The sequence below is a fragment of the Aquila chrysaetos genome, chromosome 9 (genome assembly GCF_900496995.4).
Source record: "Aquila chrysaetos chrysaetos chromosome 9, bAquChr1.4, whole genome shotgun sequence".
Taxonomy (NCBI): Eukaryota; Metazoa; Chordata; class Aves; order Accipitriformes; family Accipitridae; genus Aquila; species Aquila chrysaetos.
The window spans coordinates 14,662,241-14,678,062 of record NC_044012.1 but is presented as its reverse complement, the minus strand read 5'-3'; the positions used below and the strand labels follow the sequence as shown (position 1 = coordinate 14,678,062).

The 15,822-nt window shown below is 38.3% G+C and overlaps 1 long non-coding RNA gene across 1 annotated transcript in view; it reads left to right on the top strand.

Moving 5' to 3' along the window:
* LOC115346045 overlaps positions 1-15,822 on the top strand; it is a 145,779-nt gene that overhangs the window by 51,888 nt on the left and 78,069 nt on the right. Inside the window, exon 6 of the long non-coding RNA XR_003925006.2 lies at positions 14,759-14,762. This is a non-coding gene — a long non-coding RNA (uncharacterized LOC115346045). The remainder of the gene's footprint in view (positions 1-14,758; positions 14,763-15,822) is intronic.

Below are 15,822 nucleotides of genomic sequence, written 5' to 3'. Positions count from 1 at the left end.
TGTCACATGGGACACCTGCCACTGTTGCAAAAATAATTGAGTAGATTTAGCTACATACACTGGACCGTTGTCAGTTTTAATGGTTTGAGGAACCCCCATAATTGCAAAGCGTCATGACTAATGTCGTTGAACATCACATGCCTTTTCTCCAGAATGAGCAGTAGCACAAATATAAGAGGAAAAGGTATCAATAGAAACATGCACAAATTTCAAGAAGCCGAAGGCAGATACATGTGTAACACCACTTTGCCAAATAGCATTGGAATGTAAACCACATGGGTTAACTCATATGCTCACTGCAGCAGAAGCAACTCTTTGACAATCTGGGCAAGAACGAATTATATCTTTAGCCTGTGCTTTTGTCAAATTAAACATCTTTTGCAATGCTGCAGCATTTTGGTGAAAAAAGGAATGAGAGGCCACAGCAGAGTGGAATTGCACTGTGCCAACAGTAAAAGAGTCAGCCATGGCATTTCCTTTGTCAAAGGTCCTGGCAGCACAGTGTGTGACCCAATGTGACAAATAAACAAAGGATAAGCTCTTTTATTTAAAACAGTTTGCAATTCCAAAAATTTGTTGAATAAATCTTCATCATTTATCTCCTTTAAGTAAGATCCTGGTAATCGCTGTACAACACATATGACATTCTGAATCAGAAACAATATTGAGTGGTTCTGATGGAAATAAAGCTAAAGTGTGTAAAACAGCCTGTAATTCCACATGCTGCGTGGAACCTTGTAACAAAACAATAGACGTCTGCCATACTCCATTATCTAGCCAGGCAACTACACCTTTTCCAGTTTTTCCAGAGCCATCTACAAAAACTGTACGAGCATTAACAATAGGAGTATCTGATACTATTGTCTGTGGTTTGATGTTTAATATATGAAGGTTTTGCAGTAACTTACATTTAGGCAGTGAGAAAGAAATTTTGTTCATAAAGGCAGCCAATGTGATTTGCAGTGATTGTGATTGAACAAAAAGGTAATCAAAATCTTGTTTTGAAAAAGGAAGATACAATGTATGGGGATCAAAACCAATGAGACACTGAGTGCGTGAGGGTGCTTTTTGTACCACAGTCACAATAATTTCTAAAAGCTGTGTAATAGTTTTCTTTAAAGTGTTAAACACCCATTCCAAATATAAAATTTTCTGAGCAACTTTATCATGTTGTCCTGTAATAGCAAAAGGTTGTTTTGGACCTTGTATTACATACACATCAACAGGTAAAGTTAAGTCCCTTCTATAGGCTTGTAACCTAGATATCTTTTGTGAAACTAAATTTAACTCTTCCTTGGCAGCTGGAGTTAAAATCTGTGGTGATGTTAAATCAGGATCACCTCTCAGAATGTTAAAGAGGTTACTTAATTCCTCTGTGGTTATACCTAACATGGGTCTTACCCAGCTTATTGTTCCTAACAATTTTTGAGCATTGTTCAGAATTTGTATATCTGTCTGCAACTTTAATGATTGAGGCTGTACTGTTCTTTCTGTAAGAATCCACCCTAAATATTTCCAGGGCAGCATCTTTTGAATTTTTTCTGTAGCAATTTGAAGTCCAAAGGTTTGCAAAGGATATACAAGATGTTGCACAACACTTTCCAAATACTGTGTTGTTTCTGTTGCAATTAAAATATCCATATAATGATATATTATAGCATTTGGAAATGCATCTCGGCTCGGTTGAATAGCCACAGCAACTACTATCTGACCTATAGTAGGACTATTCATCATGCTCTGAGGTAGCACTGTCCGCTGATAACGCTGCGTAGGCTCAGCGTTATTTACACTAGGCACTGAAAAGGCAAAACGTGCACAATCATCAGGGTGTAAAGAAATCGTGAAGAAGCAGTCTTTTAAATCAATGACTTGTAGTTCCCACTCTTTAGGGATCATTGCAGGATTTGGTGTTCCTGGCTGAGTAATCCCCATAGGTTGTAACACTGCATTTATCGCTTGTAAATCCTGCAATAATCTCCATTTTCCTGACTTTTTTGGAATAACAAAAATTGGCGTGTTCCATGGACTAGTTGAAGTGACAATGTGTCCTTGCTACAACTGCTCTTGAATTAATTTATGTGCTTATATCAATTTGTCCCCTTTTAACGGCCACTGATCAACCCAAACAGGCGTGGAGGTTAGCCACATAAGTTTGAGCAGGGGTTTTACATCAGTGACCCTTAGGATAAATTTGTATTGACTGTGGTTAGGGTAATATGCCATTGTTTCAATAAATCTCTGCCCCACAAATTTACAGATGAGTCAAGTACATAAGGCTGAATCCATGCTTCATGCTTCTCAGGCCCCTTTACTGACAAAAGTTTGGCACTTCGCATGGGCTGCCGAGTGCCTCCTATACCAACAATTGTAGAAAGAGCTATTTGCAATGCCACAAAGTTGGCCAGTCCTTTTTTGATATTATAGAAACATCTGCTCCGGTATCTAGCAATCCTGAAAACCATCTACCCTCAATTTGCAAATTTAAAATCGGCTGTTGCTGTGTTATTTCCTGTGACTATAATACAAAAGGTCTCCCAGTGCTACCAAAGATACCGTTACCTCGATTATTTTGCACTTTTTGGGGTACCCAATAAGGAAGCAATATTAATTGGGCTATTTTTGTGTTTGCTGGAATTGTACATGGAATTTGCATTGAAGCTAGCATGATTTTAATTTCCCCTTGATAATCTGAATCAATAACTCCAGGGTATACAATTATTCCCTGTGTCGTAGCACTAGATAGTCCAATTATTAATCCTAACATGCCATCAGGCAAAGGTCCGAATATTGCAGTCCCTACAATATAAATCCTCTGTTCTTTCACTGAGAGGTTGCCTGCTGTTGCCAAATCCAACCCAGCACTCCCTGTAGTTGTGGGCTGGAGGTCATAGATGGTTCTTGCGGGCTGCCTGTTTGTGTAGCAGTCCAATTGGTCAGTGGTACCTGCACTGAATTCCAGACCCTGTTGGTTTGTGGGGCACCGGGTCTTGTGCCCCTCCCGTAGTTTCCCTGTAAGAGATTACCTTCTTCATCAAATTTTGATTTGTGTTGATTCGCCCGATGATATCCTTTACTACAATGAGGACACAATTGATTTGGAGGTTTATCATGTTTGGATTTCTGTCGTTTAGGACATTGCTAAGCCATATGTCCCAATTTTCCACACTCAAAGCATGTAACGGTAACTTGATTAACATTTAGTTGTTGTGACAGTGCAGCAGCTAACATGTTAGCTCTATGAGTTTCTGTCCCTACGTTTTGACATCTTAATATATTCCCCAGTGTCAGTAGCTCTTCTTCTAACAGTTTTCAATACAGTCTGACAGTCTGTATTTGCATTCTCATAAGCCAATTGAAATAACACTTTTGCAGCTTCTGGATTTTCTACTTGCTGTGCTATCGCGGCTTGAAGGTGATCAATAAAAGATACGTATGGTTCCTGAGAGCCCTGTCATATAGAGGCAAATGAAGCGATACCTTGCCCAGTTTCGGGTATGCGTCGTAAAGCCATGATCGCAATACGAGCAGCTTGATCGAAGACTTGCTTTGGCAAAGCTGCTTGTGCCTGAGGTGTAATGTAAGGGCCTGTTCCTTGTAACATATTTTGATCTATAGCTATCCCTGATGACAAGTTCTCCATAATTTGTTCCACTGACAAATCATTGTATTCTAACTGCCATACAGAATATTGAGCAGAAGTCAACACCGTTTTCATAAGCAATTTCCAGTCCCAAGGAGTCATAGTATAAGTGCCTCCAATTGCTTCCACTAGTCCCATTGTAAATGAATTCTGTAACCCATTTTCATGAATTGATTTCCGTAATTCTCTTCTCATTCCATAAGGTAAACCCTCATGCTGTGGTGGATTATGGGGTTTGTATATAACAGGAAAAGTAAACATGGTATCTCCTTGCTGTAGAGCTTTTTCTCGACAGCGTTGCATCAGGCTATTTGTATTTTTTCCCAAATCATTAAGTGAATCGTCACATTTAGCATCGAAGTCTGTTAAAGGCGGAGCTGAAGGCACTACAGTTTTTTCTCTGCACGACTGCAAAGCAGGAGCCACAGAGACATAGAGTTAGAGGGATTAGCACGAGAAGGAGATACAGGCAGTGCAGCAAAGCCAGGTTCTGTTTTAAGTTCTGCAAACCCTGGAGAGGGAGTACCAGGCGGTTGGGGTGGGTGGGTGGCGGGCGTGGAAGGCAGTGGCGGGGTCCTGTATGCGGTGGTGAGGGCCGGCAACCCCGTGGAGCCCGTGCTGCCCGCCTGCTGCCTGCCTGCCTGCCGGCGGGGTGTGTGCGTTAACGGTGTTGGTGTGGGCGGTGGTGGAGGTAAGGAGGGATATAAATCCGGCTCTTTTTCAGAGTCCACCTTGCCTGATTCAAAAGAATTATTATCGGAATCAGAATCCTGCTCGTTAGCGGCCTGCTCACAAACTGTCTCCTCAAAAGCAGTATCAGGTTGCATTGATATGATTTTCTCTGCTGGCTGTAAACACACCAGCGCAGTATAAATAAATTTCCATATCACAATTAAATTTTCTGATACACCAAATGCCAAACTTTTTCATGTTTGGAAATGTTCCCCAACTCTTTCCCAAACCTTGCTATTAGAAGTTCCCTCTGTGGGAAACCAGTTACAGTTATCCTTTACCCATATTAAAAGTGAAGCAATTTGTCCCTCTGCTATTTTATACCCAGAGGCCTGTAAAATCTGCTGCAAAACGTTTAAGTAGAGCTTATGCTCCTGGGAAGCTGATTGCCCCGTGCTACTGCAATCTCGCAACTCACCCGTTCCACAGGGGTTGCTTTCTCGTATTTTCTCGGAGTCGTGGCCGCTTCTTCAGAACTCTCCCTGTTAGATTGCGTCGTGTCCGCAGTGGAGGGGAATCACCCCTTTTCATCTTCTCTTGATCACATTGTTTTCTTCTCTTAATCACGTCAGCTTCCTCTCTTGATAACGTCGGGCTCACTATCTGTGGCAACTGAATTAAGCACTGAAGCTATCTGTACAAGATTCTGTTTATTTCACTAAAAGATCAAACTTGTATATGTTTCAACAAAGATCTAGAAAGAACTAATGGCATACAGCCAATACTACTAACACAGGAGCGCATGTCTGGCTCAGCTGGGATGTTTGCCAGTCCTCAGAACAGTTAAAGATAAAAACATTCCATACACATACTTGTGACTGTCTTCAGCCGCATCTTCGCAGGCATACACAAGGCCATCGTCCAACCTGAGCTTGTAAAACTAGTTCTTCAAAGGCTTGGCAAACATGCAGCACAACAAATTCTAACGGTTCACTCTTAAAAACAAATGCCAGGTGTTCCGAGCTGCTCCCACATTTCTTCCCAAACTTTCTAGCTATACTTCCTCCTGTGACCATCAAGTACCTACTCTGATCAAAAGTGCTTTATGTTTTTGTATAATTTTGTATGATGTGGACATGCGCATGATTGAAGGCAGACATAGGACACATTTTGAGGGTTGGAAAAGTTAATGTACTCTTGGAATAAAGGAGATGTATCATCATTAGATGTAAGATACAAGAAATCAAGCATTCTGAAGAACTACAGAATATTTAAAACATTTATATCTCCATACTGTTGGAGGCAGAATGGTATGATGGGGCCATTTTTTTTCTGGTGATATCATTAGCAATTTTGATTTTTTAGCAGGCTGGACTTCTGATGTGTATAACAGTACCTGCCTTAGAATTTTTGATCTGCCAGCAGAGCCTTCCCTTCATTTGCTACTGAACTATGCATAATGTACAGCAGAATTAATCTAAAATGATGCATGAAAGGAACCTGTGCATGAAAATCATATATGCATTAAAAGAACAGATTCAAGACAGCTAATAATTTCTAATGTGAAAAAATCCAGATCAGTAAGCTCTTGTGCCACAGACCTGGGACTAAATCAGAATCTTTTTCAAGAGGCATTATAAATTATGTCCATGTGAATTAAACAAATGGATGTGACCACACTGCTTTAATGGTCAGCAATTCCAAATCGTACTGCTACTGACAATTTTTAGTCTTTCAGTTGTTCTTCACATACAGCCATACAAACCAGGATGGTTTAAAAAAGATGCTGGCTTACTGATTTAACTAAATGCAACAGCCTAGGTTATAATTTCCACAAGCCCATTAAAGAACTCCAAAAAAGAAGATATTTGCAAGATTTTAAAAAATGGAAGAGCTGGAGTAGAATGTGTTTTGCCAGGGAGATGAATTTGCCAAATTAACATATTTTGGGTCTCTTTCCATCATCCATTGGTCATTCAATATTATAGTGAAAAGTTCATATGATTCTTCACTATAGTTGAAGATTTTAAGCATTGCCAGCCTGTCTTGAAAAGAGGTGGTTCTTACCTGTTATAACTGAACAGCAGATGACATTTTTAGGGGTACAACTAATACACAATAAGACAATTTGTTTTGCCTGTTTTTACCTTGTTGGTAGCCATGCTGTCTTCTGCAGTGTTTCAGATCAGTACAAGCTCTGTTCTGTCCTGTCCATATTCCTTTTAACCAAGAGATTTGTTTCCACTCTGGCTATGTAGTCAGTTTTTATTATCAGTGCATGTTGGGGCTTTTTATATAGCAAACTAAAACTAAGATGTTTGCCCTGCATCAGTAGTGAACATTTGGTACACAGCAATACATTCTGTCCATGAAGACAGTTAATTTTACTTCATTATATCACTGCTGTGAGGTTACTTCAGTGTTATGTTGCTTAACTAAGCAAAAAAATTAACTTTTTCAGCTGGCTTAAATATAAAGGAGTATTTCTGTGCAAAAAAGACATTTGCTGTTTGAAAAAGAGTTTGTTATTATTGATTTTGTCTTAAAATATGGAAGTAATGTATAAGGGATGTGACCTGTGAATTCATTTATATACAAAAGCTATTGTTTATAATTGGTTGTGGTTAGTGGTTGATGCTTCTGTTATTTGCTTTATTATTTTTCTATTAATTCATTCATTTTTTCACTCAAAATCTATATTTAACATTCAAATGTAAATGCCTTTCAAATTGGAGGGATGCTTCTGATAGTTGCATCCTATTTTGTTAAGTTTACAAGTTTACACCCTTGTACTGTTGACTGTTGCGATGAGAGAGAATTCACACAGGGTAGGTGTGGGTTTTTTCTTTGTACCTCAGTTTAGAATGTGGTATCTTACTTATTTTCCTAGAAGAGAAAGCTGTAGCTTCTTCAGGTATATAGTCAAATTGATCACATCCATTAATTGGGGAGAGCTATTGACTTATGTTGCAGTCCTTGTTCCACTCTAAATTACAGATGGGACATTTTGTAGCTGAATTCTGATCTTAGAAAAGAAAAAAAAAAAAAGGCTAAGAACATTTGTGCTCAGAGCCCTTTTAGTTAGCTTTGACAAATAGTTCCATTGGTCATTTTCCATAATGACAGTATGCATGAAAAAGTAAAGTATTTTAAGATCACTTATGGTGAATTACATAAGTAATGGCTATTGAGCTATTAATCAAGTCAGAATTGTTAGAAGTCACTGAAGCAGTATATCCAGGATGGTCTTCTGTCTCCTACTATTTTTATGTGTGTTGTGAAAAATGGGATTTTTGCAACAATGATTGATTGAACTAGCTCAGTTTTGGTTATGAGAGTCACGGGATTTTTCTCTCCTTATGTTCAAGTAAGAAATCTAAGTCAGTTTCCCCAGCAGAGGACACTGTGCTTCTGCAGTTGGCTTTGTAGTTTTTTATTTTGCTGAAGACTCATGGAAATAAATCAAGTAAGATATGATTTTATGCTTGGTATTCTGTATGGACACCATGACTGACATTGCAATTATAGGTTTTTGCATTGTTTATGCTTCTCCAAAAGCGTATCTGAGTGCTCTGAACCATGGGCTGAAAGATCTGTGCTAGGTTTTGTTACAGTGTATATAATTGTATTTACCCGTTAAGGCCTCCAAGTGTATTTGTGCTGTTCATAGCCCTAACATTGTTTGTTTTATTTGTAATTAAATAACTGATTAAATGAATAAGCTCCAAATAATTTTTGTAAAGAATGTGATTCAGCATAGTTTTTGAGCGTCTACATGAAAGTATCCCATGCTGTACTTCTTTATGTTTCTTTACTTAGTGTTCAGGGGCATGGCTTGATATCCCTCTTCCCTCATTATTTAAATAAAACACATTTCTTTCAAAGCAAGAAATTGTACCAGTGATATAATAATATGTGCCTATGTATTATTACTAGCTTCCTTGATACTGGCATCCTTAATCTATAAAATCATATAGAGATGCATATATGCCATCAATATATTTTATTGGAGGACACTTGGGTTACAGAGTACCAGGAACAGGACACTGTTTTGAAACAATGTAGGCTATATTTTTTCAGTGATGTGAATTAATCTTGCTCCATTTCATGGGAGATTAGGTATTTTACATCAGCTTAGTATCTATATATTAACTTAAAGCTTTCATAAAGGAAGCGCTCATAGTGTTATTTTAAGAACATACTAGTAAGGCATAGGAGGGTCTATTTAGTAGAATTGTTAAAATGTAACAGACGGGATGCGGAGAAATAATCTAAAAATGCTGCTTGTCAATTTTGTCTTTCTTTGCAATGTTTCTGTAACATTTACAAAGAGGCAATTAAGATTTCATAATCACAAATGTTTGGAACTCCTTGTTGCAGACACAGGACAATTTAAGATAACCAGTTAGAAGTATAACAAAGGAATATATGATGACCTGTTCATTTGCAAGACAAATACAGAACTACAAATTGTGTCCATGGAGTACCTTGAAATATTTTCATGAGTTAGATCCATATAACTGTAGGTTTTTAAGAAAAAAATGATCATGATGAAAACCTTAGGCATTTATTTGTGTGGTTGATGGCTTGCTATTATTTATAAATCCTGTTTGCTCATTCAGTATATACTTTGTAGATTTAAAAATGATTTAGTAGTGAAGGCAAACATCATTTATGGCCCCCACTAAATACATGGAGAAATAGAATTCTGAAACGAATTGTCCAAGGAAGTTTCTACAGCAGGTCAATAGCAGAATGAGAGAACTTCAGCTTCCACTTTTAAAATAAAGGGAGAGTATTCTTCTCTAAGTTTTCAAAGTTATTTATTTATATCCCCCCCCCCCCCAATAAATTCAGAATATCAAACTCTTTATAAAAACTTTATGTAGCCTTGCTCAAATGAGCCAGCTGTGGACATACAATTCTGAAAAAATGGAATCATCAATAAGGACATCAAAGCAGCAGACCAGTTGTGGGATCAGATATTAAAAGTTATCCAAAGGCAAACTTAATTTTATGCCCCCAAATTGTCATGTGATTTCTGTTAAAAGAAATGCTCAGATGAAGAAACAGGATCTTCAAAAATCTGTCCCACATCCAAATAAGTGTGCATATTTCATTAAGTTTTACTTAAAATTGTAAAGCTTTATCTGTTAGCCTCATAGGCTGTATTACATAATCCTGATTATAATTCTGGGAAGTTTAAAACCTTATATTGAACTTTAACATGGGGATGGGGGGAAGCCTAAACATGCATGTTTGGAAAATAACAGTTGGGATTTGTGAAAGTTTTAATTATGTACATCTCTATATCCCTGCCTGGATTCTGCCCCCCTCAAATCACTGGATTCCGTATTCTTTCAGGACTTGCGATAAACTGCTTGGGTGCCTAGACTAGTGAAAAGATGAGTTTTTCAATGCTCTTAATATAATATTTTTTTGAAACAAAACTTCTGTTACCTGTTGACTGAACAACCTCATGTACAAAAGACAAAAGTTTTCCCAGCCCCGCAATCTCACTTAGGCTTCCATGAGTGATTTACTAAGAGAAGATGATTCAGGTGACAGAATGGGGGGTCTTGGTACATTACATAGTTTATTCTTCTACCTATGGTTTTGACTGGACAGGTAACCATTAAATGTTGTGAAGCAGAGGATCAAGGTCTGATATTCCCAGTAAACTATGGTACTTAAGTCTCCAGGGTTGACTATTGAGAATGTCAGAGACAATGCCATAATTTTTTAATTTTTGCAGACCGTAGAATTACTTGGAGATAAATGGTTCCTTTTGTTTCCATTGCCCTTTCTGTGGCTGGTTAATGCATTTTGAGCTTCCATGTACTGTGCCTTGAAAAAAAAACCAAACCCAACCTGAATGGTCTTCTTAGATACTGAATTGGCTCTCATCACAGTGAGTGATGTGTTTTAAACAGCTTAGAGTGCTTTGAAGAAACTTTATATGAAGATTCTCTTTGCAATGGCTAGATATGGAGGTTTTATTAGGATTTTGCATAGTTCTCGTATGGGAAAAATAAAGGTAGAAACCTTTCATGGAGTACACTTTCTAAATTGCTTGCTCTTCAAATGGCCGCCTGGAAGTAGGCATCTTACTAAAAGCTAGTGCAACACAGAAAATTTTTTTCCAAGGTATTTAAAGATGACTGAAGGTACTAATAAAAATTTCTACAAGAGTGACTCAGCACTTTATTTTCCACCATTTTTCAGGTAGAATGATAGAAATAGGTGGTTTCAAAAGTCATGTGTTCGATATGCTTTTGTGACCCTTAGGCACCTGTGTTAATGTCTTTCCTTTCCTTTTTCCTTTCCCTAGTTCTTAGACAGTTGCTGGTTCTGTTTTTCTGATGTCTTAACTTTCAGTTTCTGAATGTTGTCATAATGTTAGTCTCCTTGGACAGCTAGAGGGCTGGCTAAGTAGTGCACTGCTAGGGTTCAGACTAGGAACTGAGAACAATGGAAGTAGAAGAATCTTTGTACATGCTGCAAATAATCCCAATGTGTTCTGCTTATTTAAAAGCAAAACAACAACCACCTCCCTCCTTCCCCCCCCGGCCCCCAATTTACGGTTCATGTTTAGATCCCCAGTAGACTATAAGACAATTAATTTTCTCAACTTATGTGGCTTTGTACTCATGTACAGAGGAGTGCGCAACTATACCATCTTTCAGCTGGTTTACCAGTTTAGTTTACCGGAAAAATGTCAGGGGACAGAAGGATACACTTTATAATGGAAAGAAACAGTCAATGGGGAGTATTAGGGAGAGTGGCAGTTAAGATTGCTTTAATTTATCCTTTCTTCTCTATGATCCTGTATGCTATGGAGACAGTAAGGGAAGGATGGACGTTGTCTTTTCTTCCATGGACTGGGACCTTTTGTGTCAAAGCTATACAACATCACTCTTGTCACTGCTTGTGCTGTCTTTGAATTTGCCATGTAGCCTGGAAATAAACAGCCAAGCAAAGGAAATTCTTGTGTATGAGCTACTTGTTTTAAGCTGGAGGTGTGCTGGAACTTATGAGTGGGTATGATTTATGCACGTTTTAGTGCACATCCTAGGTAGGTGTATTATATTGGATCTAAGGAAGGAACAGTTCAAATAGGTACCAAGGAATAGAGCAAGTAGATATAGTATTTAAAATAAGGTGTGCAAGATAATGTACAGGTTTTGTGTTCAACCAGTTTCTAGGGATTACTATTCTATTTATTTGCAGATATGTACTATACTAGGAATTAGATAAACATAAAATTTGTCTTCAGACAATATCCATCTAAGTAGAAATAATTTTAATTATTCAATATTGACATTTATTTTTAACAAAGTCTATTTATTCCAGTATTGTTAGAAATTTGTTAACTGCCTATAATTGTTCCTACATAATGTTGTTGTTGAAATTTGTAAGTATATTAATCATTTACCTGGGTAATTGATTGTAATAATCTGATGCTACTAAGGAAACTTACTACTTGATTTTTCCAGCTATTGTTTTTTGTAGCTCCAATTATTTTGGAAGGGTGGTCACTCAGATCTGAGCTATAACTGTGATTTACTTTAATTTGAGTTCCACTTTGGGAGTAAAACATTTGTATTCTGTGCAGTTATTCTATGTGTTTTGGTTGATTGGTTTTAGATTAGTCATTTAATGAGAATGGAGTGTGTTTGGAGAACTGTAATGCTGCTATCAGTTTATAAAGGCTGTGCAGTTGTGGAATGAAACAAGTTTGTGAGTTCTTTTAACAGGAATGGTATTGCTACAAGCACAATTTCTTCAGATAAAAAAACCAGTCGAACATCAAATAAAAATATACTATTATGCCCACCTAGCAATTGGTATATGGTTCTTCATCTAAACATATTAGTTGCTTCCAAAAAACCCCACAACCCAGCCAACCAACAAAACCCTTAAAGAACCCTTAGGTAACTTGAAAAAATTTGACTGGTACTTGTGAGGAAGTTACTGGACTGATGTAACAAACCTGTGGTGAAGCAAAAGTACTTTCGTTTCTTTTTTCCTTGAGTCAAGAGCTCACTTCTGGTGTAAGAGTGAAAGGGGTATATGTGTCGAGATCTTTTCCATGCTTTTTTGTTTGTTTCTTTTTGTTAAATGTAAGTTATATTTAATCATGGTAGAAGGAAAGTTATATGAAAGCTATGACTGTCTAAATTAGCACACATAGTTAAATAATCAGGTTTTGACATTTTGTTTTCTGGAGAAATAATTGCTGTTTTAAGTTCTCTGTCTGTAACTAGTGGCATTATTTATGTGAGGATTTAAGATCATAAAGACAGCTACTTGGACATATTATGTCTAAAACAGGATTCATGGCCTTCATGTGGCTCAGCTGTTGGTCTGAATGCTTTACTCTGCCATCAGAAGGGGCAGATAGAATGGTGGTTGCCTGTCAATCATAGAATCTGGTCAGTCATGGCATTTCATTAGCCATGGCAGACAGGCTGTCGTGGTTTAACCCCAGACAGCAACTAAGCACCACGCAGCTGTTCTATCACTCCCCCTCCTCAACTGGACAGGGGAGAGAAAATAAAACAAAAGGCTCATGGGTCGAGATAAGGACAGGAAGAGATCACTCCACAAATTACCATCACAGGCAAAACAGACTCAATTTAGGGAAGATTAACTTAATTTATTGCCAATCAAACCAGAGTAGGGTAATGAGAAATAAAACCAAATCTCAACACACCTTCCCTGCACCCCTCCCTTCTTCCTGGGCACAGCTTCACTCCTGGATTCTCTACCTACTCCCCCTCCAGCGGCACAGGGGGACAGGGAATGGGGGTTACAGTCAGTTCATCACACGTTGTCTTTGCTGCTCCATCCTTTTCAGGGGCAGGACTCCTCACACTCTTCCCCTGCTCCAGCGTGGGGTTCCTCCCACGGGAGACAGTCCTCCACAAACTTCTCCAGTGTGGGTCCTTCCCACGGCTTGCAGTTCTTGACGAACTGCTCCAGTGTGGGTCCCTTCCATGGCGTGCAGCCCTTTAGGCACAGACTGCTCCAGCATGGGTCCCCCACGGGGTCACAAGTCCTGCCAGAAAACCTGCTCCAGCGTGGGCTCCTCTCTCCATTGGGCCACAGGTCCTGCCAGGAGCCTGCTCCAGCGTGGGCTTCCCACGGGGTCACAGCCTCCTTTGGGAACTCACCTGCTCTGGCGTGGGGTCCTCCCCAGGCTGCAGGTGGACAGCCTGCCTCACCATGGTCTTCCCCATGTGCTGCAGGGGAATCTCTGCTCTGGCACCTGGAGCACCTCCTCCTCCTCCTCCTTCACTGACCTTGGTGTCTGCAGGGTTGTTTCTCTTACATGTTCTTACTCCACTCTCTGGCTGCAGTTTCTGTGCCCGCTGCACCCTTTTTTCCCTTCTTAAATGTGTTATCCCAGAGGTGTTACCACCATCGCTGATGGGCTTGGCCTTGGCCAGCGGCAGGTCCGTCTTGGAGCTGGCTGGCATTGGCTCTGTCAGACACAGGGAAAGCTTCCAGCAGCTTCTCACAGAAGTAACCCTCCCGTCTACCAAATCCTTGCCACACAAACCCAATACACATGCATAGTCAAGGGAAGTCAGAACGACAGAAAACATATGAAGGTAATTTAGCAACATCCTTTGTTACAGGTGTGGGAAGTTTGGTTGAATAATGGAAAGGTTCCCACATAAGAGCCACCTTTTTTGTGGAATCTCCATTGTCACCAGTATGGCTCTCCTTCACTGAAATGAAGTACTTAGAGATGGATTCTTTTGCACTTGTATTTGTCCATTGGGAAGCAATATGTATGTTTTTTCCATGTATTACCTGCAGTGTAACTACCAAACAGGTGCAATTTTTACAATAAAGGGAGTGGTTTTAGAATTGTTGATATGACCATGAAGTTTTAATGTAAAATAAAAGATAGTGAACTTTCCTATTTTCAGAGGACTTAAGCATTTTAAATGTTATTGGATAAATATTGGAGAAGAAAATGGATTTACTATACCTTTATAATGGAGTGAGATGCAAGTCAGGCATGTTTGTTTTCTGCACGCTAATAGTGGTGCACTTTAGTTTGCCTGTGGAGAGGTAATTTCTGTACTGGAAAGAATGATTCAGCTTCTGTGTCTATTCAGTTTTGATATTTGTGTCAGCTGTGATCTTAATTGGTACCTGAGAGTTGGTATTCTGTTTAAAACTTGCAACTTTTCTATGAAAAAGAAGAAAAGAAAAAATAACAGTAAGGCCTGTGCCTCTTCATGAACCTGACCAATAATATCACTTACATAGTTGGGTCTTTGAAGTTATCAATGTGTGGACATTGTATTTGCACTAACGAGAAAATTCACTATGAGTTTAACCACCTGCTGAAATATAATCACGTCAGAAAGTCTTTGTTAAGTGAAAGAGAGGTTAAATACACAATGGTCTGTAATCTGTATGTTTAAGTCTTGTGGTAAGCTGAACTCAGTGGGACAACTTATGCATGGAAGAGCTTGTGTAATGATTGCAGGACCAGGTCATTATTTTGTGAGAGCTATGAATCATATAATCTTGTATTCTTTATTTCCCTTAAATTTCATTTTCCATTTGTAGCTCTATTCACACCCAAAATTCAAAGGCAAAGGCAGAATTTTGAATAAGAAAAATGCCCCAGGTGATAACATGCAAGACTAAAATGTGAAATATTTGTCGATATGAAACGCTCACTTAACACTTTCATTATAGGGTAGTAAAGCTGCTTAAAATGTCTGAATTAAACTTAACCATGATAAATTGTGTTGAAGAATTGTATTTTTTCTTACATTTTTCTAAGAAACAATACCTGAAGAAATGATGCTTTTGATTTACTTTGCCTTCACAATTATACAGTCGAAGAATTTGTTATTTTAGAAATCAAATGAGTGAGTTGCAAAACTGTGAACTAGATCAACTATACAGAATGTATTCTTAATACACAGAATTAGGCACATTGTAAATGAAATCTTAGACTACTATTAGTATGTATGGCAGCCTAATAGTTAATATCTGTAAAGAATGAAATGTGTTCTTGTGATATTTAAACAATCGGGATGTTACAGTAGTCTAAGAACTTCTATAATCTTTAGTTTTTCATGCTTCTTTTAATTAAGAAGAACATGTGCAAAATTACTATATGTATACGTTTATTATCTAAGTTGCTTGTGACTGATCAAGCAATAAAATAAAATCTGGTAAGGAGCCAGCATAAATAACTTTGTCTTGAAAAAACAGTAACACTTTAAAATATATTTGTCAATGAATATATGGTGTGGCCTTTATTTGCATCCATAATACAAACTCTGAGTGTAGTTTTGAGGAGGTTTGAATGTTTTTTCACTTCCTTCTAAGTAGTTATATTTGTTCAGTGATGTGTCCATGCTGTTTTTGGATTTTCAAATATAAAAATGCAGGAATACATTTCCTTTGCAAAAGGTAATTGTCAGACCTGTGTACTTATTTAGTAGTGTTCTTTTTGAGCTGAAAACTTCAAT